The 27,414-nt window shown below is 37.7% G+C and overlaps 2 pseudogenes; both read left to right on the top strand.

The window, feature by feature from the left end:
• The first annotated feature begins 3,582 nt into the window (after positions 1–3,582).
• On the top strand, positions 3,583–8,180 carry LOC109239185 (annotated as a pseudogene).
• A 1,170-nt stretch (positions 8,181–9,350) lies between these two features.
• LOC109239184 lies at positions 9,351–10,583 on the top strand (annotated as a pseudogene).
• The last annotated feature ends 16,831 nt before the right edge of the window (positions 10,584–27,414 follow it).

Raw genomic sequence — 27,414 nt, 5'->3', positions numbered from 1 at the left:
TAGTCATGAGTTGAAGTCTTTGTAATAGGTGTATTGCGAAGTGGCTTGTATTAGGTGTATTATAAGTTAGTGAGGGATTAAGAGTTCCTAGATTGCATAGTTGTAATTTAAAGTTGCTCATTGTGAAGTTGAAATCCTACCAGTGTAGGTCGTGGTTTTTTATCCCCTTGAGCAAGGATTTTTCCATGTAAAAACTCCCTGTTCTCTTTACTTACTGTTACATTAGCATTCTTAGTGGAAACTCATATAAAACCTGGTCTCTATATAGTTTAGTGGACTCATATATTCTATCAACTATCAACAACAAACCATTGGGAAGGATTAGTAATTTATGTGGTTTTCCTTATATAAACCAACTTAATGTTACTTATGCTATTACGAGGAGGAAAAACATAAATGCCACAAAATTAAATGATGGAAACCATTGTAGACATGAACAAGACTTTTCAAATAAATATGAGAAAGTGATTAATTATTAATATTAGTTTGTATAATTTATCTCATACTATAATATTTGAAAATTACACCTCAATAATTTCAACAAGTAACTATAAAAACATACGAGAGAGAGGTGTTGGGCTGTTGGCAATAGTTAAAAAAGACGAATAACTTCGCAAATAAAAATATCCAAACTTAAATATTAGATTTATTTATTAGGCTTGAAAAATATAATTCTAAATAAAATTATAACTATAATCAAATATTTAAAACTTGTAATGAGTTAGTATTATTAATTTCAATCAACAAAATTCAATCATTTCTTTTAAGAAGAATAAATATTTAATTTTTGGATTAACAAAATGAAAAACTAAATCCTATTCAATTTCTTTCCAAATTCGTCATATAAGTAAACCCTATTTTTCAGTTGAAAAAACTTTTAGATACAAAAATTAGATTTATTATAGGAATAGCATTTATGGTGGAATGAATAAAATTTAATGCAAAATCGATTATAATATAGTAATAAGCATTAACTGCAAAATCCTATAATACTCTTGAATAAATTTATATATATAATTTCATACATAAAAAGTTAAAAACAAAAAAAGTAGATTAATTAAAATGTAGCGGTTGAATTTACTTTTTGTGATAGTAATTTATTTTTTTAATATGTGAAAAATAATTCTTATGGAATTTCTTATATTATAAAGAAATAGAACAAATTACATTCTGCTCGTGAGCAAAAAGAAGGCGTCTTCTGTCAACTTAATGAGATGATCAAGAACTTGTATGGGATAAAGTTTCTCTCTTTTTTTGAGTTAGCTAAATAGGATCAACAATTATCATTTTTAGAAACTTACAAGTTTTAATTTTACCTTTTATTTTATAACTCAAACCATAATAATATAACATTTATGTAATTCTTTAAGATATTATATTTATTGAGATAGGGTAACACGCGCAACGCGCGTACTCTAAGACTAGTACTATATTAAAAGCACGACGGCCCTTAGTGAAATATCGTTCGCCTTTTTTACCCTCTAAAAATTAATTTCCTATTGGATAGAATTGTAATTTAAGTTATTTAAGATTTTGGAACCAACCAAAATTTGACTTATTAAATATTTTTCTATTTAAACTATATATATAATCTGAATATTTAGGACTTTAAAACCAATTAAAAAAGTTACCTTATATAGATCAAAAAAATATAACCACGATCGATCACACGATGGTCCATGTTATTATTGTTTTAGCTTTTAATTCTAATTAAATATTTGAAGTTTTACCCAACTTTTTCAGAGAGTTGAATGAGGGTGAAACCAAATTTAAATGGAGTAGTATGTTCTATACTACGTGCACATGCATTGCTACGAAGAAATTAGGAATGCCGTTTTTCGGTTTTTTAATTTTGGCCAATTAATTATGAGCCCGCTTATAAACATGACAAAATAAAAAATATTGATTACAAAAACTTAGAAAAATTTACAAAAAATTATTTTCGGCAACAATTTTCTCCAGAAAACATATTAAAAAATAATTATAATATTCTTTATGAATTAAATTAGACTAACTTTTAAAACGTCCCAATTAAAATATTAAAACCTATTACATAAACATAAGAAAATTAACACATTAAATCTGTGAGAATTGATTGAAAAAATAAACTCTAAATCTGATTTTTACATGAATTTCATATTTTTACTCCTTTTAGAATAGTATTAACGTCTTAGTACAGTTAGATGACGTCCTATTTATGTCTCTTTAGAATTAACATAAGAATATATAGCTTTTTAAAAATAAAATATAATAATTTTAAATCTTCAAAGTTATATGATCTTGTTAAAACTAAAAAGACGCTAACTTGTAAAGTTAAAGCAATAAAATTATAAATCTTAAATAAATTTTATGTTAAATATATTGACTGAAGTTTCTTCTTTTATCGAGTTAGCAAAATAGAATTAAGAAACATCAATTTAGGAACTTAAATTTTTTTCTTTGACATATATTTCATGATTCGATCAGAAATTTAATATATTTTAAAATTATTGTATTCATTGAGATAAAAATACAACTTAGACCAATGTTTTAAAAGGCGGGGGCGTGAGACGAGGTGTTTTACCTCTGATGAGGCGAGGCGTAAGACCTGAGACAAGGGGTGTAAGTCCCACGGATCTTTAAATTTTACTAATTTCAAGAATTTTAAGATTGTATAAAATAAAAAATTATAAAAATTACATTAAAACCACAAAATTATACTAATAAATAATCTGTTTAAAATATTTATAAATTAAATTCAACTATGAATAATACAAAAAGTATGACAAATTATAATACGCAAATTAGCTGTAACGTCGTTACAACTCAAACATCAAAAGTAATGTATTCAATGCGAAATCTTATATGTATCTCTTAAGGAGTAATGAATCTTGAAAGAATTTTGATATTATAATTTGATATTTTTTTTTAAAATACTCCTTTTATTTAACATGCTTTCTATTTGAAAGAGAATTTATATAAAAATATAATTCACAATTTAAATATAGTTCTCTAGTATCATTTATTTTTAAGTTTCAACAAGTTAATAAAGTGACGTAATTCGCCATATACTATGTCATGATAAGTAATTATTTGTAAATAGTTACTAGCTAATACTAAGCGATTAAATTAATAAGTATTGTATCTCGTAAACATGAGAAAAAACTATTTAGAAAAAAAATTATAAAAAAAATTATGGACTAATATAATAAAGACATAACAAAAGTTAATAAATAAATACTTTTAAATGAAAGATTTATTTAAATTCTACTATCATAGCAGACTTAGTGGATAACATGCAATAATTTTTATTTTAATTATGACATAAAATACTCTCAACTTAATGATTTATGATTAAGAAAAGAGTAATTTTGAATAGTCAATAATTTATTAAGAAAATTTGAGGATTTATAAGGTTAGTTACACACAATTGCATAAAGTTCTATTAGGCGAGCCCAGTACGCTTGGCGTTGGGCGTGCCCGGGGCGTAAGCCCTGACGGCCGAGGCCTAAGTCTCATAAAACTAAGCCCCACACATAACGCCATGGGCGTTTTACGAGTGCTTCGCCACAGGAGGGCGAGTGCAGGGCGAGTGCAAGTCTCAATTCTGCCTTTTAAAACAGAGACTTAGACTAGTAACATAAAAGTTGAGTGACCTAGCTTTCCTCTCTCCTTTGTTACACCAAATCAAAAATGGTATGCAGGACGAGATAAATAGGTCCTCATTAATTGATTTTGCGTACACGGTCAATGTTGAACTAGCAATGGATTCGTTCCCGTAAATGTACGCTTCAGTTCTGTTTGATGATCCATCGAATTTAGTTGCTAAATGATCGATTTGTTGGCGTAACTGGTTAGCTGAATTTTTGGTTTCTGAGTCTTTATTTTAGATTCAGTTTGACAGTTGATATGTATGATGATTTCATATTCAGAAGAGATTTGTATACCATCTTGATCATGAAATTTTTTTAAAAAATAAGAAGGTGCTATTATATTGATTGTTTCACGACACCGTCTCATAAGGAAGATGTGACAATATATATGGAATGCTTTGCAGTGTAACCTGATTGATAATTTGGTTCAGATTATTCGCATAAGTGACTTCACTAAGCACGCGTTAAGATTTTGTTTACAAATTTGTGTACTGATAGACTCGCAAGTGATTACAACAGAAAGTCAAATACTGATGGGACTATTGATCACTTCATTAGATAATTAGATTGATTTTGGTGTGAACTTCGCCCTGCTCCTTATGTGTTGAATTAGTCTTTTTTGCCACATTGCATAAAATGGGAATGGAACCCTCATTACCAGCCAACAATAACCATAAATATTGGGAAAGAGGGATATGAATAATTTGAAACAGTATCAAATGACATTTGTAGAGTTTTCTTATTCTTTAAGGTTACTAAAGAACCAATCAAAAAAAGTTTATCTCTAACTAATTATTCTGAACTCTTTTCTTGAATGCTGTCAAACACTGCAAATTATTCTTTAGTATTACTAACATATATATATATATATATATATATATATATATATATATATATATATATATACATATATATATAGCACTTGGCATGTCTGCTGCTTCTTGTGTTCTTCATGTTTTCTTAAGTTGAGTGAATCTTATATATGCTGCCATTCTTTACAAATTATGAACTTTCTTCAGTTTTAGAGTATTTAATTAGCTAACTTATATCATGGTGAAAGGGGCACTAATATATCTTGGTCTAGAGTGGGGACATGTTATTTTGGAAATACTAGTAGCTAAGTTTCAGCATTTTGCTCTTTCTTTTCATAGGCAGGAAGGAGATTAGGATTTTGCAAAATCCTTGTGCTGGGCTTTATCATGAGCGAGATATCTTCAACTTACCTGAATGACAGAGGCGGATCCAGGATTTAAGTCCTATAGGTTCAACATTTAAGGTTTTTAGCATTGAACCCATTGTATTTTTTAAGTTATGGTTTCATACCTACAATTTATTGCAATTTTAATGGATTCTTAAAATATAAATTTATGCTCCGCATCAAAAGTACTGGGTTCAAATGAACCCCCGGAAGTAATACATTGCATACGCATCTGCTGAATGTGAGCTCCCTTCCCACTGCGCCATTGACATTTGCTATTCCTTCCCTTTGTGGGCTTTTGCATGAATCCCCTACTTGTTTCATTATGTTGTTTCTGTTTTCTTGTTGTTTTCTCTGCATATAGCGAGAAAAGAAAGGTTCATGCGCTAATAGCTGGTGACTCTTACTGGATATCTATATTACCTTGAGCTTGAATGGAGATAAAAGGGAGAATCAGAAATCTCTGGCAAACTAAGCCGATTTTATGAAATTTTCACTTTGTCTCAATATTTGTACCAGCCATGTCTCACCTAAATTATACTTGCAACATAAATTTCTGAAGTCCTTACAAGATGGCTTATGAGGATATTCAACCACTTGTTATTGACAATGGAACTGGATTGAGCAAGGTTAGTTAGAAAAAAGCTGCTTGAAATTTCAGCTCCAGTGTGACATTCTAATGAATAATAACTATTTCGTTGTTTGTTTCTTTAGGCCGGATTTGCTGGGGATGATTCTCCAAGGGCTGTTTTCGAAAGTATAGTTGGTCGTCCTCGTCACACTGGCATCATGCCTGGAATGGGACAAAAAGATGCTTATGTTGGTGATGAAGCTCAACGGAGAAGAGGTCTTTTGACTTTGAAATATCCCATTGAACATGGCATAGTAAGCAACTGGGATGATATGGAGAAAATCTGGCATCACGCATTTTGCAATGAACTCCGTGTTGATTCATGGGAGCATCCAGTTCTGCTGACTGAGGCACCACGTAATCCCAAGGTAAAGCGAGAGCAAATGACTCAAATCATTTTTGAGACATTCGATGTTCCAGCCATGTATGTTGCAATCCCAGCCGTTCTTTCTCTGTTTGCTAATGGTCGTACAACTGGTAAGAATAATACCAGCATATGCTGGCTCTCCACTGTTTTAGTCAGTCACTAATTCTTTTTGTTATTTTCAACAAGGTATTGTCCTTGATTCCGGTGATGGCGTGACCCACACTGTCCCCATCTATGAGGGACATGCACTTCCCCATGCTATCTTGCGGTTAGTTCTTGGTGGTCGTGATCTAACAGATTATCTCATGAAGATTCTCCGGGAGAGTGGTTACACATTTAACGGTGTTGAAAGAAGTATGTTTCGTCATATGAAGAAGAAGATTGCTTATGTTGCACCGGATTTTGAGCAGGAGATTGAGAAGGCAAAAAATTGCTCAAAATCATTTGAGAAGGGCTATGAGCTTCCTGATGGAGAAGTCATTAATATTGGTGCTGAGAGATTCCGTTGCCCTGAAGTCCTCTTTCAACCATCATTGGTTGGAATCGAAGCGACAGGAATTCATGAAAAAACCTACAACTCAATCATGAGATGTGATGTTGATATTAGGAAATATTTATTTTCTAACATTGTTCTTACTGGTGGATCTACTATGTTTCCTGGCATAGCGGAACGTATGAGCAAGGAAATCTCTGCTCTCTCTCCAAGCCGTGATTGCACCGCCTGAGAGGAAGTACAGCGCTTGGATAGGAGGATCAATTCTAGCTTCTCTCAATACTTTTGAACAAGTTAGTTTCTTTTTGCTTTAGTTGACCGATCAATCGTTCAAACAACCACATCTCATTCTCAAATAAATTGTACTAATTGTGAATGTCTTCTTGATGACTTCTTTAAGCTCGAGGGATCAGCACTAACTTCTACTTGCTGTGCAGATGTGGATAGTGAAGGCCGAGTATGATGAATCTGGTCCCGCAATTGTCCACAGGAAGTGTCTCTAAGAGTGGTTTGATAACTTCAGTCCCTCTTAGTTAATTCTATCAAGTGAATGTTATTTCAGTCAAAGATATGTTCCTTTTTTGAAGTGATACCCAATCTTGTGAGCAGTATGATATTTTAGTTTTTAGCTGCTTTGTATCTAAAAAGCTGATTTAACTTTGCTCGGATTTAATCCTTTGTTTCAAGGGTTTTGGCGAGTAAGCCATGAAAATGGTGGATCATCTGTGACTAATGTCTGTTCTGTTGTTTTTCTGGTTATGCACAGTTGGTTTCATAAGCAGAGCTCTCTGATTTGCTTGGTTTTTATGTTTTCTATTCTACTTGGGAGTTGGGCTGTGATTGTATTTTTATTTATCTTTCAAGATGTTATATATATGAGGCATACCTTTTCGTTAGAGCAAAACAGCACAATGGAGTATTAACTGCAAAGTTACTGTACAAATAGTTAACAATTGCCCAAATGCATAATAGAGATTATTAACAAAGTCATTTGTTTCTGCCGATACTAGGGAGGACTTTAGAGTCCGACCTAGAGACTGTTGATTGACGGATTCAAATTTTGAATTTTATTGGTTCGATTTTGGAATTTTACCACGATCATTCGATTTACTAGGTTTGAAATCTATTATTGTACTTATCGGAAAAGGCCTAAAAATGCCATTCAACTTTTAAAAATGATTTATCCATGCCATCCGTTAAAAATGCTCATTTCATGCCACTGCCGTTACACATTTGGCCCATCCATGCCATTATTGACTAACGGCGGTGGCATGGATGGGTCAAATAAAAATTGAGCCGTTAGTCAATAATGGCATGGATGGCCAAATGTGTAATGGTAGTGGCATGAAATGAGCATTTTCTTAACGGATAGCATGGATAGACCATTTCTGAAAGTTGAGTGGCATTTTTAGACTTTTTCCGTATACTTATTTAAAGAACTTTTAGCAAATATACAGGGTATGAGCCAAAGTTACTAGGTCTAACGAGCCTACAATTTATGCGCCAAACCTGCCTCTGTATATTGGTGCCTACTAGGCGATTCAGAATCATTTCAAGTACCAACAAATTTTAAATCCTAATATTCGATTTTGTTATTTATAAGCTTAGAACAATCCTATGTTCTCATATTGCTACAAATTGTTGATAATTATTGGCAATGGATCAAAAGATTTTTTACATGTGACATTATTTTTGAAGTTTGTTTGAACAATCCTAAGCCAAGTGGCATTTTGCATGAGATGTTTTGGCATCTCGCATGAAGGAAATTGACAAGAAAGTAAAATACTTACGTAAGCACGAGGTAACGAGTGTCCGTGCGTAGCTACTAATATGTGAAAGTCCGGGTAGTTTAGGACCTAAAAGCATGCTATACATGGAATATCTGTAATCTTATTGACAGTTGAATTGCTTAAATCCTATCGAATTGGTAAATGAACTTCTAAAAGGATTAAACTTCATTTTCTTAAATTGTTAAAAAGAGAATTGGTTTTCTTCGGATAATTATTTCCTGATGACTTCTTGATTGACTGTCTGTGTGTGTCTAAATTCTGGAACGGGCCGAACGCCTCGGTAGATTAAATAGATGCATCTATGGTTCACACCATTTGACCCTCGCTGGCAATGCACAGTTTAAATATTGTTGGATCCGGCCGTACGACCTCGGCATGATTTGCGCTTGCTTGTATTGCTTGCCTTGAACTTATTGAAGTTGTTATTGCCTCTTCCCGGCTTGAGAATATTTGTATAAATGACGAAAAGGAATTTGGAAATTTTCTATAAAAGAAAGAATCGTTTACTTGCTTCATTCTATTGAATTACAACCATGCTTATAAAAATCCACGATTTAACATATTAGTGATGTAACCATATTGGACCATTAGTAAGTGTCGAAGTCGACCTCTCGTCTCTACTTCTTCGAGATTAGACGGGATACTTACTGAGTACACGTTGTATTCGTACTCATGCTACACTTGCTGTGCATTTTTGTTGCACAGGCACATGTACTTCTAGTGGCCTACTGGGCGTAACAGCATGGATGATACGGGGACTAGGTGAGCTGCATTTCTCGAGGCGATCCGCAACTAGTATAGTCTCTTTTAGCGTATTGTATTTACTTTCTGTCCAGTTTTCCGGACGGTGGTTGTATTGTATTGTTTCCTAGAAATAGCTCATGCACTTAGGATACCGGGTTCTGGGATGTCTATGGGTTTATTCAGAATTTTAAAAGTCGTTAAATGTTTCGTTATTTATTCAGTGGAATTTACTACGTATTGTTTAGACATATAAAAGAACTGATTTCGGAAATATTTAAACAGAAATTTAATTAAGTATTTTGGTTGGCTTGCCTGAAAGCGGTGTCCGGCGCCATCACGACCCTTAGTGGATTTTTGGTCGTGACGGGTGCACAAAACTTAAACTCTTTCATGGATCTAAGTTATGTGCACAACAATGAATATATATATATATATATATAAAACTCTATTTGTATTTACAAGAAGAATTTCATAGATGAAATATCTTCAATTGCTTGAATGAACTCCAACTGCTCCCTTTGCACGAATACCATACTTGTTTTCACTATGCTGTTTCTATTTTTCTTGTTGTTTTCTCTGTCTATCGCGAGAAAAGGGAGGTTTATGGGCTAATAGCTGGTGACTTCTACTCTATCTCACCTTGAGCTTGAAGGGAGATGGATAAAAAGGAGAATCGGATATTCTCGCTGACAGAGCTAATTAATTTTATGAATAATTTTTACTTTGACTTCGTATTTGTACCAGCGATGTCTCACCTAAATTATACTTGCAAAATAAATTTCTGAAATCCTTACAAGATGGCTTATGAGGATTTTCAAACACTTGTTATGGACAATGGAACAAGATTGAGCAAGGTTAGTTAGAAAAATGCTGCTTGCAATTTCAGCTCCAGTGTGACATTCTAATGAATAATAACTATTTTGTTGTTTGCTTCTTTAGGCCGGATTTGCTGGGATGATTCTCCAAAGGCTGTTTTTGAAAGTATAGTTGGTCGTCCTCGTCACACTGGCATCATGCCTGGGATGGGACAAAAAGATGCTTATGTTGGTGATAAAGCTCAGAGTAAAAGAGGTATTTTGGCTATGAAATAATCCCATTGAACATGGCACAGTAAGCAACTGGGATGATATGGAGAAAATATGGCATCACGCATTTCGCGATGAAGTCCGTGTTGATTCATGGGAGCATCCTGTTCTGCTGACTGAGGCACCATGTAACCCCAAGGCAAACCGAGAGAAAATGACTCAAATCATTTTTGAGGCATTCAATATTCCAGCCATGTATGTTGCAATCCCGGTTGTTCTTTCTCTGTTTGCTAATGGTCGTACAACTGGTAAGAATAATACCAGCATATGCTTGTTCTACTCTGTTTTAGTCAGTCGCTAATTCTTTTTGTTATTTTTAACAAGGTATTGTGATTGATTCTGGTGATAGTGTGACCTACAATGTTCCAATCTATGAGGGACACGCACTTCCCCATGCTATCTCGTGGTTAGTTCTTGGTGGTCGTGATCTTACATATTATCTTGCGAAGATTCTCTGCGAGAGTGGTTATATATTTAATGGTAAGTTTGTCATATGAAGAAGAAGATTGCTTATGTTGCACTGGATTTTGAACAGGAGATTGAGAAGGCAAAAAATAGATCATTAGTTGAGAAGGGCTATGAGCTTCCTGATGGACAAGTCGTTAATATTGGTGCTGAGAGGTTTCGTTGCCCTGAAGTCCTCTTCCAACCATCATTGGTTGGAGAGGAAGTGATGGGAGTTCATGAAAAAACCTACAAATCAATCATGAGATGCGATGTTGATATCAAGAAAGCTTTATTTTCAAACATTGTGCTTAGTGGTGGCTCAACTATGTTTCCTGGCATATCAGAACGTATGAGCAAGGGGAAATCACTACTCTTTCTCCAAGCCGCACCAAGATTAATGTGATTGTACCACCTGAGAGGAAGTACAGCGCCTGGATAGGAGGATCAATTCTAGCTTCCCTCAGTAACAAGTTAGTTTCGTTTTGCTTTATTTGACGGATCCGACTTTCAATCAACTACGTCTCATTCATAAAATAAATTGTTCTAACTTTGAATGTCTTCTTGATAACTTCTTTAAGCTCAAGGGATTTAGCAGCTAACATCTACATCCCATGCAGATGTGGATAACAAACGGCGAGTATTATATATGAGTATGGTCCAGCAATTGTCCACATGAAGTGTCTCTAAGAGGGGTTTGATAACTTAAATCCCCCTTAGTTAACTCTATCAAATGAAGCGATAACCAATCTTGTGAGCAGTATGGTAATTTAGTCTGCTCTATATCAACATGCTGATTTAGCTTGTCTCAGGACTAATGTCTGTTCTGTTGCTTTTCTGGTTATGCACAGTGTGGAGATTATTTTTCCATAGGCAGAATTCTCTTGAGTGTGTGGAATGTGGATTTGCTTGGGTTTACTGAATAATATTTACAAGAATTATTTCTATTCAGATTTTGGTAACTGATGGGAAGATCTATGTTTTTATGTTTACTATTCTACTTGGTTTGGACTTGCATTTTTAATTAGCTTTCAAGATATTATAACTTAATTTATTCAATTTGCAAGAGTAGATTCTTGTTCATACCAGTGTTTTAAAAGGCGTGGGTGTAAGACCAGAGGTTTTACATATGCCTCAGCGAGGCGTAAGCCTAGAGGCATAGGGCGTAACCACCATAAGTATTTAATTTTTAATATTTTATAAAATAATATAATTGCAATAAATATTTTTAAACAGGTAAAATTGCATAAAATTTGAAGAAACTATAAACATGTGAAAAATATATATAGATGCGCTCTATCCCACAAAAAACTAGTCAAAACAATCTATCACACGCTATTTGGAAGCACAAGTAACTTGAGTCGAAAAGAATAAAGTTTTCTACAATGAGGAACAAAAAGGATTACTAACCAGCAATTTGAACTTTGAACTTGCTGCTATGAAGGAGAATGTAGTACTCTTTGTATTTGTAAAAAAAAATTGAATATTCGTTACTTTTGAGAGATATTAGCAGACTAGCGAACAAGATAAAGAATTGGAAAAGACCATGACTTAGGGCTTCAATCAATAAATAAAGGTCTTGACTTTTAAATTTAATACATTTCAGTTCCTTTTTAAAACTTTTGAGTATTACCAAGCTGAATTTTGATATGAAGGACTTATTCAACAAATTCTGTTTTAATTTGAAAAAGTCTCTGGAGCTTACGCCTCACTAAAAAAACGTGCCTCAAACACCCGGGCATATGCCCCGAATTGCTAGGCGTATGCCTCTTGAGACTTTCGCCCCACACCATCGCATCAGGGCGTTTTTGGTGTGCCTCACCCCGGGGCTCGCCCCAATATTTAAACACTGGTTCATACTACCTTCCTACTGCTAATTTAACTGCAAAACCATTGCAGGTGAAATGAACGAATGCCAAGAGTAGGCCAAAGCAATTTTATTACATTTTGGTTCCTTTTTGGCATGTAAAGTGTGACTGCCGATTGCCACCCCCTTTTCTTTAGAGCCAAGCAACACAATGGAGTATTAACTGCAAAGTTATTACTAAACAAATAGTTAACAAAATGTGGATGCTCTTTCCAGTTTTCCTCAAGAATCATTTAGTTATTTGTAGGGATGGCAAATGGGCGGGTTGGACTGAATTTGGGCGGATCAAGATGAGTTAGGTCAATAAATGGGTCATTGCCCAACCCAACCCAAAGTGTATCTGAGCTAAGATGGGCTGAGTCAAGATGGGCTAAACAATGGGTCATAACCCAACCCATGTTTTAGAACCATGCTCATCTTGCATAAAAAAGTCTTTTACATTAAAATGTGTAATTTGAAAATTTTTTTGGGGGTTGGGGGTAGGGTGGAGGGGGGGGGGGGTGGGGGTAAGTAGTGCAAAAATAAAAAATAAACGAGAAAATATGAAAATAAAATAAAAGAAAAACTAAAATATTTTTTTTGAGGGGTCCATATACCGATGTGGGCGTTTAGAGCATTGAGCAGGACCTTTCCTAGTACGAGAGGACCGGGAAGGTGCAGGAAAAAAAAATTAGAAAATTGAAAATATACAAAAAAAAAAACAGTAAAAAAAGTTTTTTTTTTAAGGCGAGGGGGGGGGGGGGGACAGGGATTGGTTGTGCGGCAAAAAAAAAAAAGAATTAAAAATACAAAAAAAAAGTAAATTTTTGTTTATGGGGAGGGGGTTTTGCAGGGGTGGTGGGTGGGGTGGGGGATAATGGGGAGGGGGTGTGGATGGTGCAGAAAAACAAAAGAACATGAAATTGAAAATACAAAAAAAAAAAAAAAGTAAAATTGGGACGACTAAATAAATTTTTATATAAGTTGGGTTGAGATACCTTTTGTTTTGGGTAAGTTTCATGGGTTGTATTTGCTTAATGGGTCAGAACGTGATATAAAATATAATGGGTTCACTTGGGCTCAGCACAAATTGACCCATGAGCTAAAATATTTATAACACAACCTATTAATTTCTGGACGAGTCGGGTGGGTTAGATGGTTTGGGCTCAAATTGCCACCCCTAGTTATTTGTGCAACTGCATAAGGAAGATTATTCATCAAAGGGTTCATTTGTTTCTGTCAGTGCTTGCGAGGACTAATATAGAGCCCGACCTAGAGACTGTGTTGCAGAGGCGGGACTGTGTTGCAGAGGCGGATTCGGGATCTAAAAATTATGGTTTCGAAATATCTTATTTGGACTTATTTAGTGACTATTTAATATATTTATAGAGTCTGAACCAAAGTTACTATGTTCGGATGAACCTGCAACTTACGCACGAGATCCGCCTATGTGTGTTAGCGCGTGCTGAGAACCATCTTAAGTACCAACAAATTTTACATCGTCTTATTCTAATATTCGGTTTTGTTGTTTACAAGTTTAGAATATCTCATTGTTATTTACAAGCTTATAACAACATGAGATGTTACAAGAATAATATGGCATGTGTAAGTTAAATAGTATAAAAGATATTTTACTTTCTTATAATTTTATTTAGAAATCATATCCTAACCATATGTTAGTCACACAGTTAAGTGATGAAATCTACTATCAAACAACTAACACATGTCATATACTCCTATTTATTAGTTTTGGCATGCACAAAGATCAATTGATTTTTTACTCCAAACGTAACGCACAAAAGTTTGAACAAATTGGATGAGTTACATAAAGATTGGGTTAAAATCGACAGTACTACTTTTTTTTTTTTTAAAAAAGTAGTACTGTCGATTTTAACCCAATCTTTATGTAACTCATCCAATTTGTTCAAACTTTTATGCCCTGTTTTTGTTCGCAAGCTTTTGTTTCAGATGCCTTCTTATGTTTATCTATTCAACCTTGGCATCCCCATATGTAATCAAAGTCAAAAAGTAAGGGTTCGTGTAGGATGTATTAACGAAAAATAATAATAAATGTAATAGTTTTTGTATGATTAATTTTTTATTTGGTAGTATTTTTCAACTTATGTATAGCTAATGCATATATTAATTCTAAAGTGGAAGTTCTTTCAACATAGTAGTGTCACTAATTAGGACACTTTATCTTAGGATATTTAAGTTTTCTAGACTAGCTAGATATTACAAGTAGCATCTGATAAATGCTTAACAAAAAAAGGTCGTTGTAAATTAGTATATATAATTTATCATCAAATGTATCTGTTTGTAAATTGATTTATCGACTTATAACTTACTCAGATGCATCGTTGAATATTAAAAATAAAACGTCTCACCTACATCTATATCTATATAGATAAGGGTCGGGTTCTTTTAGGGATTGATAGACTTGTGAAGATCCTAATTAGTATATATAATTTATCATCAAATATATTTGTTTGTAAATTGATTCATCAACTTATAACTTACTTAGATGCATCGTTGAATATTANTCTCTCTCTCTCTCTCTCTCTATATATATATATATATATATATATATATATATATATATATATATTAATTATTCGTACGTACGTAGTAATGTATAAGATTGATCATCAATTACAATATAGTTTATGTGTGTGTGAGAAATTACTCATATACTTAAATATAACTTAAAATTTTACTNCTCATATACTTAAATATAACTTAGAAATTTTACTTAAATAGATGCTATTATAATCTATTAAAAGTAATTACCTAGTTAATATAATTTTTTTGTAAAGATTATGCTTATAGTTTATAATTATTTATAATAATTGTAGATAAATAAAATAAATGTTTATAGTTATTAATAATTTTTATAGCTTAATCTTATGTTAAAAAATAAAAACAAAAAAAAATAGTTTTTTTTAAGAAAACCGACCAAAGTTGGTCGGTATTTGGTCGAACGACCAACACTTAATGTACCGACCAACGTTGGTCGGTAATTCTGAAAATCAGAAACTAAAAACGGGTTTCCCCCCATTTCTCTTATTTTCTTCCCCAAATTTTTCTAACTCCTCCCTATTCCCCTTCTCTATTTCCCCCACACAAATCTCATTCCCCACCCGGTGTAGCCACCGCCCAACGACGTCCCCGTTGCTGGAGCTGCCGCTGCCGCTGCCACTGCTTCGCCCCTCTCCTAAACCCTGAAAAATCAAGGTTTGAATTACAACTCATTTCTTTGTTATTTCTACTTTTTGTTTCAGTTATTTGAACATTGTATTTTATTGTTTCAATTAGTGTTTCAATTCTTTGAACATTGTATATTATTGATGACTAGGGTTTAGGTCTTGTTTTAATTAGTTTTGTTTATTAATTTTATTAACTAATTAATTTAATTAGTCTTGAATAATTTAGTAAGATTGGAATTACACTTTGTATAGTCTTCAATACTTTAGTTAGAATCTAGGGTTTAGTAGTAGTAGTTGAACTTTTAGTTTATAAATTGAAATTTTAGGATATAAACTGAAATTTTAGGATTTGTAGTTGAACTTTTAGTTTATGACTTGGACCTTTTGGATATTAAATTGAATTTTTAGTTTATAAATTGAAAATTTGGATATGAGTTCAACTTTTAGTTTATGAATTGAACTTTTAGTTTATAAATTGAATTTTTAGGATTTATAGTTGAACTTTTAGTTTATGAATTAGACTTTTAGTTTATAAATTGAAATTTTAGGATATGAATTGAACTTTTAGGATTTGTAGTTGAACTTTTAGTTATGAATTGGACCTTTTGGATATTAAATTAAATTTTTAGTTTATAGATTGAAATTTTAAGATTTGTAGTTGAACTTTTAGCTTATGAATTGGACCTTTTGGATATTAAATTAAATGTTTAGTTTATAAATTGAAATTTTTTGGACATGAGTTGAGCTTTTAGTTTATGAATTGAACTTTTAGTTTATAAATTGAATTTTTAGGATATGAATTGAACTTTTAGGATTTGTAGTTGAACTTTTAGTTATTAAAAAAGATTATGATATGAAATAACTAAATTAATTTGTTCCTGTTTTGTTTGTATAGATGGAACATCGTACTTGGATGTACAATAGGATTTATTCTAATCGGCGAGGATTGCGGGAGGATTTTGTAGAAGGAGTTGATGACTTTATTAGACATGCAATGTCACTTCCACCATCCCAAAGTGAAGGAGTAATTAGGTGCCCTTGTGTTAGGTGCGATTGTATGAAGTTTGAAAAATTGGAGGAAGTTAAGCTTCAACTTTATAGGAAGGGGTTTATAGAGAATTACTTTGTGTGGACTAATCATGGAGAGATGGATGGTAGCCGTGGGATATTTCATAACATGGTTGTTGGTGAAAGTAGTAGGTCGGTGGAGAATACAAATCGTGATTCTAGAATTTATGATATGGTTACAGATGCTTTTGGGATGCACTTCGGGGGTGAGCCCAATGAAAATGTTGAACGAACTCCTAATGATGATGCAAAACTTTTTTATGAACAGTTAGAGGAAGCTAGTCATCCACTACGTAAAGGAAGTCCACACTCTGAGCTGTCTGTTGCAGTTAGATTACTAAGTATCAAATCTAATTGGAATATTTCTCAAGCAGCCATGGACTCTTTCATTGACCTTATGAGTGAACTAGTTGACCCTAATATCAAATTACCTGGTGATTTCTATAAGGCAAAGAGATTAATTTCTAAGTTAGGACTTTCGTCAATGAGAATTGATTGTTGTGAAGATGGTTGCATGTTATATTATAAAGATGTTGCAACTTTAGACAGTTGTAAATTTTGCAAAAAGCCTCATTTCAAGAGGCTTTCCAGCGGGAATATGGTCGCTATCAAGGCGATGCATTATTTACCTCTTATAATTAGGTTAAAGAGGTTATATGCGTTGATGAGTTCTGCTCCTCATATGAGATGGCACTTTGAAAATAGAAGACCACCTGGTGTTATGTGTCATCCTTCAGATAGAGAAGCTTGGAAGCACTTTGATAGGACATATCCAAATTTTGCTAGTGAACCAAGGAACATTCGGTTAGGTCTGTGTGCGGATGGCTTCACGCCTTTTTCTATATCTGCGACACCATATTTATGTTGGCCTGTCTTTCTTACACCTTATAATCCACCACCCGAGTTGTGTATGACTAGTCCATATATATTCTTAAATTATAATATTGTAACGACCCGGCCGGTCGTTTCATGTGTTTTCGCTCCTTTTCCCCCATTTCAGCTTCTTATTATCTTGTTCAGCTGTATTATATGTTATTCGGTTGGTTGGCTCGGGTTCGGAGAAGTTTTGGTAAGGTTTGAGACACTTAGTCTCTTTTGAGTAAGCTAAAGTTGAAAAAGTCAATCGGATGTTGGCTTATGTGAAAAGGGTTCAGATGGGAATTCCGATGGTTCGGATAGCTTCGGGAGATGATTTGGGACTTAGGGGTGTGATCGGAACGTGGTTTGGAGGTCCGTGGTAGATTTAGGCTTGAATTGGCGAAAATGGAATTTTGGCATTTTCTGGTTGATAGGAGAGTTTATAATAGGGGTCGGAATGGAATTTCGGGAGTTGCAGTAGGTCCCTTGTGTCATTTGGGATATGTGTGCAAAATTTCAGGTCATTCGGACGTGGTTTGATAGACTTTTTGATCAAAAGCGTAATTCGGAAGATTTTTGAAACCTTAGGCTTGAATCCGATGCGATTTGGTTGATTCGATGTTGTTTGAGGTGTTTTGAAGATTGGTATAAGTTTGGATAGTGGTATATGACTTGGTTGTGCTTTTGGTTGAGGTCCTGGGGACCTCGGGGTGATTTCGGATGGTTGACGGAAGATTTTGAGTTGAGTTTGGCAGCTGAAGTTTTTCTATTGCTGTCATAACCGCACATACGGCTAGGGAACCGCAGGTGTGGACTCGCAGAAGCGTAGATGGAGCGCAGATGCGGCTAAGATGGAGGTCAGCTGGAACCGCAGAAGCGGCTACTGGAGCGCACCTGCAAGAGCGCAGGTGTGGGCATTTAATCGCAGATGCGAAAATGGGCCTTTAAGTGAAAACCGCAGGTGCGGTGTGTTAGACCGCAGAAGCAGAAAAAGGACCGCAGGTGCGAATCCCTGGGTCACAAAGTATATATTTCATCCTTCGCGATTTTCAGCCTTTCTTCACCATTTTTAAATCGATTTTGGAGCTTTTTGGGAGATTTTGAAGAGGGAATCCAAGGGAACTTCATTGAGGTAAGATTATTGAACATAAAACTCGTTCCTATGGTGTTATTTCATTGATTAGGCATGAAATTTATGGAAATCGGTGGGTAAATATTGAAGGAACTAGGGCTTGTAATTGGAGACCAAAAATTAGGGATTTGAGGGGTCATTCGTGGTTTGATTTTTGTAAATTTGGTATGTATGAACTCGTGGGAGGATAAGGAGTGTGTTGATGTAATTTTTATCGGATTCCGAGATGTGGGCCCGGGGGTCGGGTTTGGTTAATTTCGGGAATTGTGTTGTAATTTGATTATTTCGCATGGTCTTCGTTCCCTTAGCATATTTTGACGTCATGATTCTGATTTTGGATAGATTCGATGCGAATTGAGGCCGAGACGAGAGTCAAAGGCATCGCGGGCTAGAGTTTGGACAGGATAGAGGTAAGTAATGATTGTAAATGTTGTCCTGAGAGTATGAACCCCCGGATTTCACATCGTTTGTGCTACTTTGAGGTGACGCACATGCTAGATGACGAGTGTGGGGTCGTGCACCGTTGGGAATTGTGACTTAGTCTGTACCATGTGATTGTTTAACTGTGTATTTGATTGAAAACTGTTTGGTATCATCATGTTTTAGGCTGAATGCCATATTTGGGCCTCGTGCCAACTATTTTGAACCCGTAGGGGATTTTTACTGCTATTCCTCACTATTTTGATTTTGTATTTGTACTCAGTCATGTTGTATTCTACTGTTTTCATAAGTCAGCCATATTTACTCTGTTTTGACATCATAAACGATACTTTGGGCTGAGTATCATATTTTACTGTGCCTGAGTGGCTTTTAGAGATTTCTGACTGAGTAAGGCTGAGGGCCTGTGTTGTGAGGTTATTATGGGATCGAGCTGCTTGCAGCAACGGTATTATACTGATTTATAATTATGAGGCCGAGGGCCTTAGTTGTTACGCCACGAGGTGGCTTGATATGAGGCCGAGAGCCTGCTTGAATATGCCACGAGATGGCTTGTTATTGCGCTTGGACCGTAAAGGGCCCCTCCCGGAGTTTGTACACCCCCAGTGAGCGCGGGTACCCAGTTTGTGATGTGATATAGCCCGAAGGGCTGATGTTGTCCCATATTATTGTCTGAGGGGCTGATACGAGTGATTGTGAGATAGCCCGAGGGGTTGGTTCTGTTGGTATGTTGCCCGAGGGGCTGATTTATGCTTCCATCTTTTCTCTCTGTTTTCATTCACTTGTTTGAACTGCTAAAAGATGTTTTATAGAAATTTTTATTGAACTAAGGTGTTTCTACGAGTTTTTACTGTTTTATTGCATTGTTCTGGTTTTAGACGGCCTCGTTGTAGCATTTTGTTGTGTTTTACGTGTTTTCTATCGCTCAGCTGCCTTTACTGTTATTATTACTGGGTTAATCACATTACTCCCTGCACCCTATCTGTAGATTCAGGAGTCTCGCGTCACGCTAGCGAGGTCTGATTGCTTCCACCAGGCTGTACGGAGTTGACTAGGTAGCTGCCCGGCGTTCGCAGCCCAGTGCTTCTCCTTCCTATCTTTACTTTCCTTGTACTAGCTTTGTACTAGACTGTGTAGTCTTTTCATACGCTTAGACGGGTGTTTAGATGCTTATGACTGGTGACACCCCGATGTCGGGCTGTGTTTATTTCCGCATTTGTTCTATTTCACTCCATTTTGGGATTTATCACTTATTAATGACTTAATTATGAATTATTATAACTGTTAATTAGTTTGGGGGTTTGTGTCGTCTGGCCTTGTTTCACGATAGGCACCATCACGATCGGGTCCGGTTTAGGGTCGTGACAAGTTGGTATCAGAGATTACATAGGTATCACGAGTCATGAGCAGGTTTAGTAGAGTCTTGCGGATCGGTACGGAGACGTCTGTATTTATCCTCGGGAGGCTGCAGAATCTTTAGGAAACTTCGTATTCTTGATATTCTTGTCGTGCGAATCTGTTGATCTGAGTACTAAACTTCTGTTATTCTATTCTCTCACAGATGGTGAGGACACGAGCGACTAGTCAGGATGGACGACCACCAGTACCACCAGCAGTGGTAACGAGAGGCCGAGGACGCAGTCGAGGCCGTGGTAGGGGTAGAGGTGTAGCCCGCACCGCAGCTAGGGCAGCACCTCCAGATCCACCAGCCGCCCAGTTCAGGATCAGGTCCCAGTTTTGGACGCTTCGGCAGCACCAGTTTAGGCACCAGCTATGCCCATTATGATTTCAGGTCTCAAGGAGGCCCTGGATTAGATTCTAACAATATGCACTGGCCTAGCTCAAGCGGTCTCAGTTATTACAGCTGCAGCTACTTCTCAGGCCGGGGGAAGCACTCAGACTCCCGCCGCTCGCACACCTGAGCAGGCCGTGCGGGGACTTCAGACACCAGGGGCACATCCAGCCTAGCCGGTTGCAGCCGTTTAGGACTATGTATCTCCTGCTATGCCAGAGGACGAGTAATGTCGATTGGAGAGGTTTGGTAGACTTTAGCCTCCGACTTTTAGTGGTGCAGAGGGCGAGGATGCCCAGGGTTTCTTGGACAAGTGTTAGAGGATTCTTCGAACAACGGGTATTCTGGAGACCAGCAGGGTCGCTTTCACTAATTTTCAGTTTTCTAGAGCCACCTTCACTTGGTGGGAGGCTTATGAGAGACGTAGGACTGTTGATCCAGCACCCCTTACCTGGCAGCAGTTCTCCGTTCTCTTTTTGGAGAAGTATGTGCCACAATCTCGCAGAGAGGAGCAGCGCAGGCAGTTCAAGTGGTTATGTCAGGGATATGACTGTGACGCAGTATGAGATGAGGTTCCGGAGTTAGCTCGTCATGCTGTTTGGTTGGTTCCTTCGGAGAGGGAGAGGATTAGGAGGTTCGTTGATGGCCTCACGTATCAGCTTCGGATTCTCATGAACAGGGAGAGGGTGTCTGGTGCTACTTTTGAGGAGGTTGTCCATATTACTCGCGAGATTGAGTCAGTTCGTCGCCAGGAGCGAGATGAGAGGGAGGCCAAGAGGCCTCGGGGATCTGGTAGTTATGGTGGTTCTCCTTCGAGAGGTCAGTTTCAACACGACAGAGGCCATCCATTCAGACATGCTCAATCAGCTCGCCCAGGTTACCGTGGGGCGTCATCAGGTCATGGTTCTCATAGTTCTCATCAGGGTCATTCATCACTCAGTGCCCTTCTAGCCTAGAGTTCATCCCGTGCTTCATCAGTTCAGGGCTCTTCTATACCAGGTGCATCTGCTAGTCATTCCGGTGCTAGGGGTTCCCTTCAATCATTGTCTCCAGCACCCGGGAGTTTCTAGGAGTGTAGAGAGTTGGGTTATATGTGGAGGCAGTATCCTCATCGTCTTAGGGGTTCATCTCAGCAGAGGAGTCAGCCATCGGCTTCAGCGCCAGTTACTTCACCACCACCCACCCACCCAGCTAGGGGTGGATGTCAGTCAGCTAGGGGTCGCCCTAGAGGGGGAGGTCGATCAGGTGACGGTCAGGCCCATTTCTATGCACTCCCAGCTAGGCCCGATGCTATTGCTTCAGATGGTGTGATCACATGCATTGTCTCAGTTTGCCACAGAGATGCCTCTGTATTATTTGATCCCGGTTCCACTTATTCTTATGTGTCATCATACTTTGCTCATTATTTGGATATGCCTCGTGAGTATCTTGTTTCATCTGTTCGAGTATCTACTCCGGTGGGCGATACTGTTATTGTAGACCGTGTGTACCGATCATGTGTGGTGACTATTGGGAGTCTGGAGACCCAGTGGATCTTTTGTTGTTATGTATGGTAGATTTCGATATTATATTGGGTATGGATTGTCTATCTCCTTGTCGCACTATTTTGGACTATCATGCTAAGACAGTTACTTTGGCTATGACGGGTGTGCCACCGATTGAGTGGCGAGGTTCGACTGATTATGTTCCCAGTAGGGTAATTTCATTCTTGAAGGCCCAGTGTATGGTTGGGAAGGGTTGTCTTTCTTACTTAGCCTTTGTGAGGGATGTCGGTGCAGAGACTCCCAGTATTGATTCTGTTCCAGTTGTGAGGGATTTTTCCGATGTGTTTCCTGTAGACCTGCCGGGCATGCCACCGGATAGGGATATTGATTTTGGTATTGATCTGGTGCTGGGCACTCAGCCCATTTCTATTCCACAGTATCATATGGCACCAGCGGAGTTGAAGGAGTTGAAGGAGCAGCTTCAGGAACTCCTTGAAAAGGGGTTTATTCGGCCAAGTGTGTCGCCTTGGGGTGCGCCTGTTCTATTTGTGAAAAAGAAGGATGGCACGATGAGGATGTGCATTGATTACAGGCAGTTGAACAAAGTAACAATCAAGAACAAGTATCCTTTGCCTCGTATCGATGAATTTGTTTGACCAGCTTCAGGGAGCGAGAGTGTTCTCCAAGATTGATCTCCGTTCAGGTTATCACCAGTTGAAGATCAGGGACTCGGGTATTCTCAAGACAGCTTTCAGGACCCGATACGGTCATTGTGAGTTCTTGGTGATGTATTTTGGGCTGACCAATGCCCCAGCAGCGTTCATGCATTTGATGAACAGCGTGTTCCGGCCGTATCTCGACTCGTTTGTCATAGTTTTCATTGATTATATTCTGATGTATTCGCGTATTCAGGAGGATCATGCAGAGCATTTGAGAGTTGTGTTGCAGAGATTAAGGGAGGAGAGCTTTATGCAAAGTTCTCCAAGTGTGAGTTTTGGCTCAGTTCAGCGGCATTCTTGGGGCACGTGGTATCCAGTGAGGGTATTCAGGTTGATCCAAAGAAGATAGAGGCGGTTCAGAGTTGGCCCAGACCGTCCTCAGCTACAGAGATTCACTGCTTTCTTGGTTTGGCGGGTTATTACCGCAGGTTTGTTCAGGGATTTTCATCTATCGCATCGCCCTTGACCAAGTTGATTCAGAAGGGTGCCCCATTTATGTGGTCGGATGTGTCACGACCCAAAATCCACTATGGGTCATGATGGCGCCGGACACCGTTGTCAGGCAAGCCAACCATAAATACTTAATTACGTTCTCAGTTAAATAATTGTGAAAACTTTGATTTTCCTTCAATTTTACTAGTAAAAGATACTCATTTCAAATTAAATATGAAAGTCAAGAGATCAGTACAAAATACCCCATAATTATCCCAGAACCCGGTGTCACAAGTGCATGAGCAGTTACTACGAAATAAAGTAAAATACAGTAACTGTCCAGAATACAAGGTGGACAGAAATGAAAATACAGCACAATACTCTAAAGGAGAGTCTGTGGGCCGTCTCGATAAATGCAACTCACCTAAGTCTCCGTACCAACCATGTCGCTATGCCACTAAGCCGCTAGCCACACCTGAACCTGTGCAACAAAATGCACAGCAAGTGTAGTATGAGTACGAAAACAACGTCTACTCAATAAGTATCCCGCCTAATCTCGAAGAAGTAGCGACGAGAGGTCGACTTCGACACTTACTAGTGGTCCAATGATGATACATCAGTAATATAACAAGTCGAGGGTTTACATGAACATGAATGTAATTCAATAGATTGAAGCAAGTAAACAATTCCTTCTTAATTATGAAAATTTCCAATTTCCTTTTTCATCAATTATACATATATTCTCAAGCCGGGAAGAAGCAATATCAACTTCAATAAAGTTCAAGGCAAGCAATACAAGCATGCGCAATTCATGCCGAGGACGTACGGCCCGATCCAATAATATTTAAACTGTGCACTGCCAGAGGGTCGAATGGCGCGAACCATAGATGCATCTATTACCCCGCTCGCGAATCATACATGCGACGCAGTCAAATATAAATAAACACAACAATCAGTCAAATCGAGAATTCATCAGGGAACAATTATCCAAGGAAAAGCCAATTCTCTTTTTAACAATTCAAGAAAATGAAGTTTAATCTTTTTAGAAATTCATTTACTAATTCGATGTGATTTAAGCAATTCAAACTATCAATGAGATTACAAATATTCCAAGTATAGCATGCTTTTGGGTCCTAGACTACCCGGACTTAAACATAATAGTAGCTATGCATGGACTCTCGTCACCTCGTGCGTACGTAGCCCCCAGAAATAGGAGCAAAAATCCAATTAGTTCACCTATGGGAACAATTCCCTCTTACAAGGTTAGAAAGGAGACTCACCTCGTTTCGAAGATCCATAACCGGCATTCCACGCCTTTCCGAAGACTCGAATCGATGCACAATGCTCCAAAACTAGCAAATAATTATGCGAATCCATTAATACATGTTCAATTACTCATAATACTCCAATTTATAACAATTCCTAACCTCGATCGAAAAGTTGACAAAATCGCCATCGGGCCCACGCGCCCGGATTCCGAAATTTTTCGAAGATAACGTTTACCCATAATCTCACGAACTCAAATATATAATTTACTCTCAATTTCATATCCAAAACCGTGGTCAAAATCCAAGAATACTAATTTTCTAGGTTCCCCCCCTCAAACCCCAACTTTCTATCAATTTCTATACTTTAATCCACAATAAAACCATGTATTTAACTTACAAGAGGTGCGATTAACTTACCTCATGATTGATGGTGAAATCTCTCTCTTCAAAGGCTCCAAAATCGCCCAACCCAACTGAAAAATGAGAGAAAAATTAACCAATCTCATTCTTTAAAGAACACTGCCCAGCCCGACCTCTCGCACCTGCGATCGCCTGACCGCTTCTACGGTTCCGCAGGTGCGGCTCCCTAACCGCTTCTACGGTCCTTCGCCAGGCTGCTCCTCTTCGCTTCTGCGCTCATTCTTCCGCGGGTGCGGTTCCGCTTCTGCAGTGACCTGACCGCATCTGCGGTCCCAGCCTTCACCCTTCATCACCGCATCTGTGCTCCTTTGGCCGCTTCTGCGGCTCAACACCTGCAGCCAAAACCTAGCAGGTGTGGTTACACAAGATATCAGCTGCTTAAGCTATTATTCCCAACTCCAATTCAATCCATTAACCATCCGAAATCTACCCGAGGCCCCCGGGACCCCAACCAATCATGACAACCAGTCCCAAAACATAATGCGGACCTGCTCGAGGCCTCAAATCACATCAAGCAACACCGAATTCACGGATCACACCCCAATCCGGACTCTATGAACTTTAGAACTTCAAACTTCGACGTTCGATGCCAAAAAACTATCAAACCACATGCGATTGACCCCAAACTTTGCACACCAGTCATATTTGACATTATAGACATCCTCCAACTTCGAAAATCGGAATCCGACCCCGATATAAAAAAGTCCACTCCAGGTCAAACTTCTCAAAAACCTTCAAATTACTATCTTTAGCCAAATGATTCCAAAATGACCTAAAGACCTCCGAATTCACTTCCGATCGCGCTCCCAACACTAGAATCACCATATGGAGCTATTCCCAGACTCGGAATCCCAAATAGACATTGATAACACTAGAATGCACCTTCACACAAGCTTATGAAATTCTTCCAAAAATGCTAACTTCCACAATAGGTGCCAAAAACACTCCCGGGTCCTCCAAAACCTGATTCGGTCATACACCCAAGTCCGAAATCATCATACGAACCTACTGGGACCTTCGAATCCCAATTCCGAGGTCATTTACCCCAAAAGTCCAATCTTAGTCAATTCTTTCAACTTAAAGCTTCCGAAATGAGAGCTCTCTCTCCAAATCAACTCCGAACTTCCCAGAATTCAATTCCGACCATGAGTACAAGTCATAATACCTGAAATGAAGTTGCTCATAGCCTCAAATTGCTAAACGACGCGCTAGAGCTCAAAACAACCGGTCGGGTCGTTACAAGATGAGTGTGAGGAGAGCTTTTAGAAGCTCAAGACAGTCTTGACCACATCTCCAGTGTTAGTTTTGCCATCAGCTTCAGGTTCATATACCGTGTATTTTGATGCTTCAAGAGTTGGTATTGGGTGTGTGTTGATGCAGGAGGGTAGAGTTATTGCTTATGCTTCTCGTCAGTTAAAACCCCATGAGAAGAACTACCCTGTTCATGATTTGGAGTTGGCTGCCATTATTCACACGTTGAGCATTTGGAGGCATTATTTGTATGGTGTGTCTTGTGAGATAATTACTGACCATTGTAGCCTCCAGTACTTGTTCAAGCAGAATGATCTCAATTTGAGGCAGCGGAGATGGTTGGAGCTGCTAAAGGATTATGATATTATTATCTTGTACCATCCGGGGAAAGCCAATATGGTGGCTGACGCTTTGAGCCGGAAGGCGGTGAGTATTGGATGTTTGGCATATATTCCTGTTGGGGAGAGAGCTCTTGCAGTTGATGTTCAGGCCTTGGCCAATCGTTTCGTAGGTTGGATATTTCAAAGCCCAGTCCGGTATTGGCTTGTGTGGTTTCTCGATCTTCCTTATTTGATCTCATCAGAGAGCGCCAGTATGATGATCCTCATTTGCTTGTCCTAAAGGATAGAGTTCAGCACGACGATGCCAAAGATGTGACTATTGGTGTTGATGGGGTATTAAGAATGTAGGGCTGGATATGCGTGCCCAATGTGGATGGTCTTCGGGAGTTGATTCTAGAGGAGGCCCATAGCTCGCGGTATTCTATTCATTCAGGTGCCGCGAAGATGTATAAGGATCTGAGACAACATTATTGGTGGAGGAGAATGAAGAAGGAAATTGTAGGATTTGTAGCTCGGTGTCTCAATTGTCAGCAGGTCAAATATGAGCATCAGAGACCGAGTGGCTTGCTTCAACGGATGGACATTCTAGAATGGAAGTGGGAGCGGATCACCATGGACTTCGTAGTTGGGTTCCCAAGGACTTTGAAGAAGTTCGATGCTATTCGGGTCATTGTGGATCGACTGACCAAGTCTGTGCACTTCATTCCTGTGTGTACTACCTATTTTTCAGAGCGGTTGGTGGAGATATATATCTGGGAGATTGTTCGTTTGCATG

Source organism: Nicotiana attenuata, unplaced genomic scaffold, assembly GCF_001879085.1.
Source record: "Nicotiana attenuata strain UT unplaced genomic scaffold, NIATTr2, whole genome shotgun sequence".
Classification (NCBI taxonomy): Eukaryota; Viridiplantae; Streptophyta; class Magnoliopsida; order Solanales; family Solanaceae; genus Nicotiana; species Nicotiana attenuata.
Note: the sequence above shows the minus strand (reverse complement) of the source record. Positions and strands in the feature narration are given on the sequence as shown.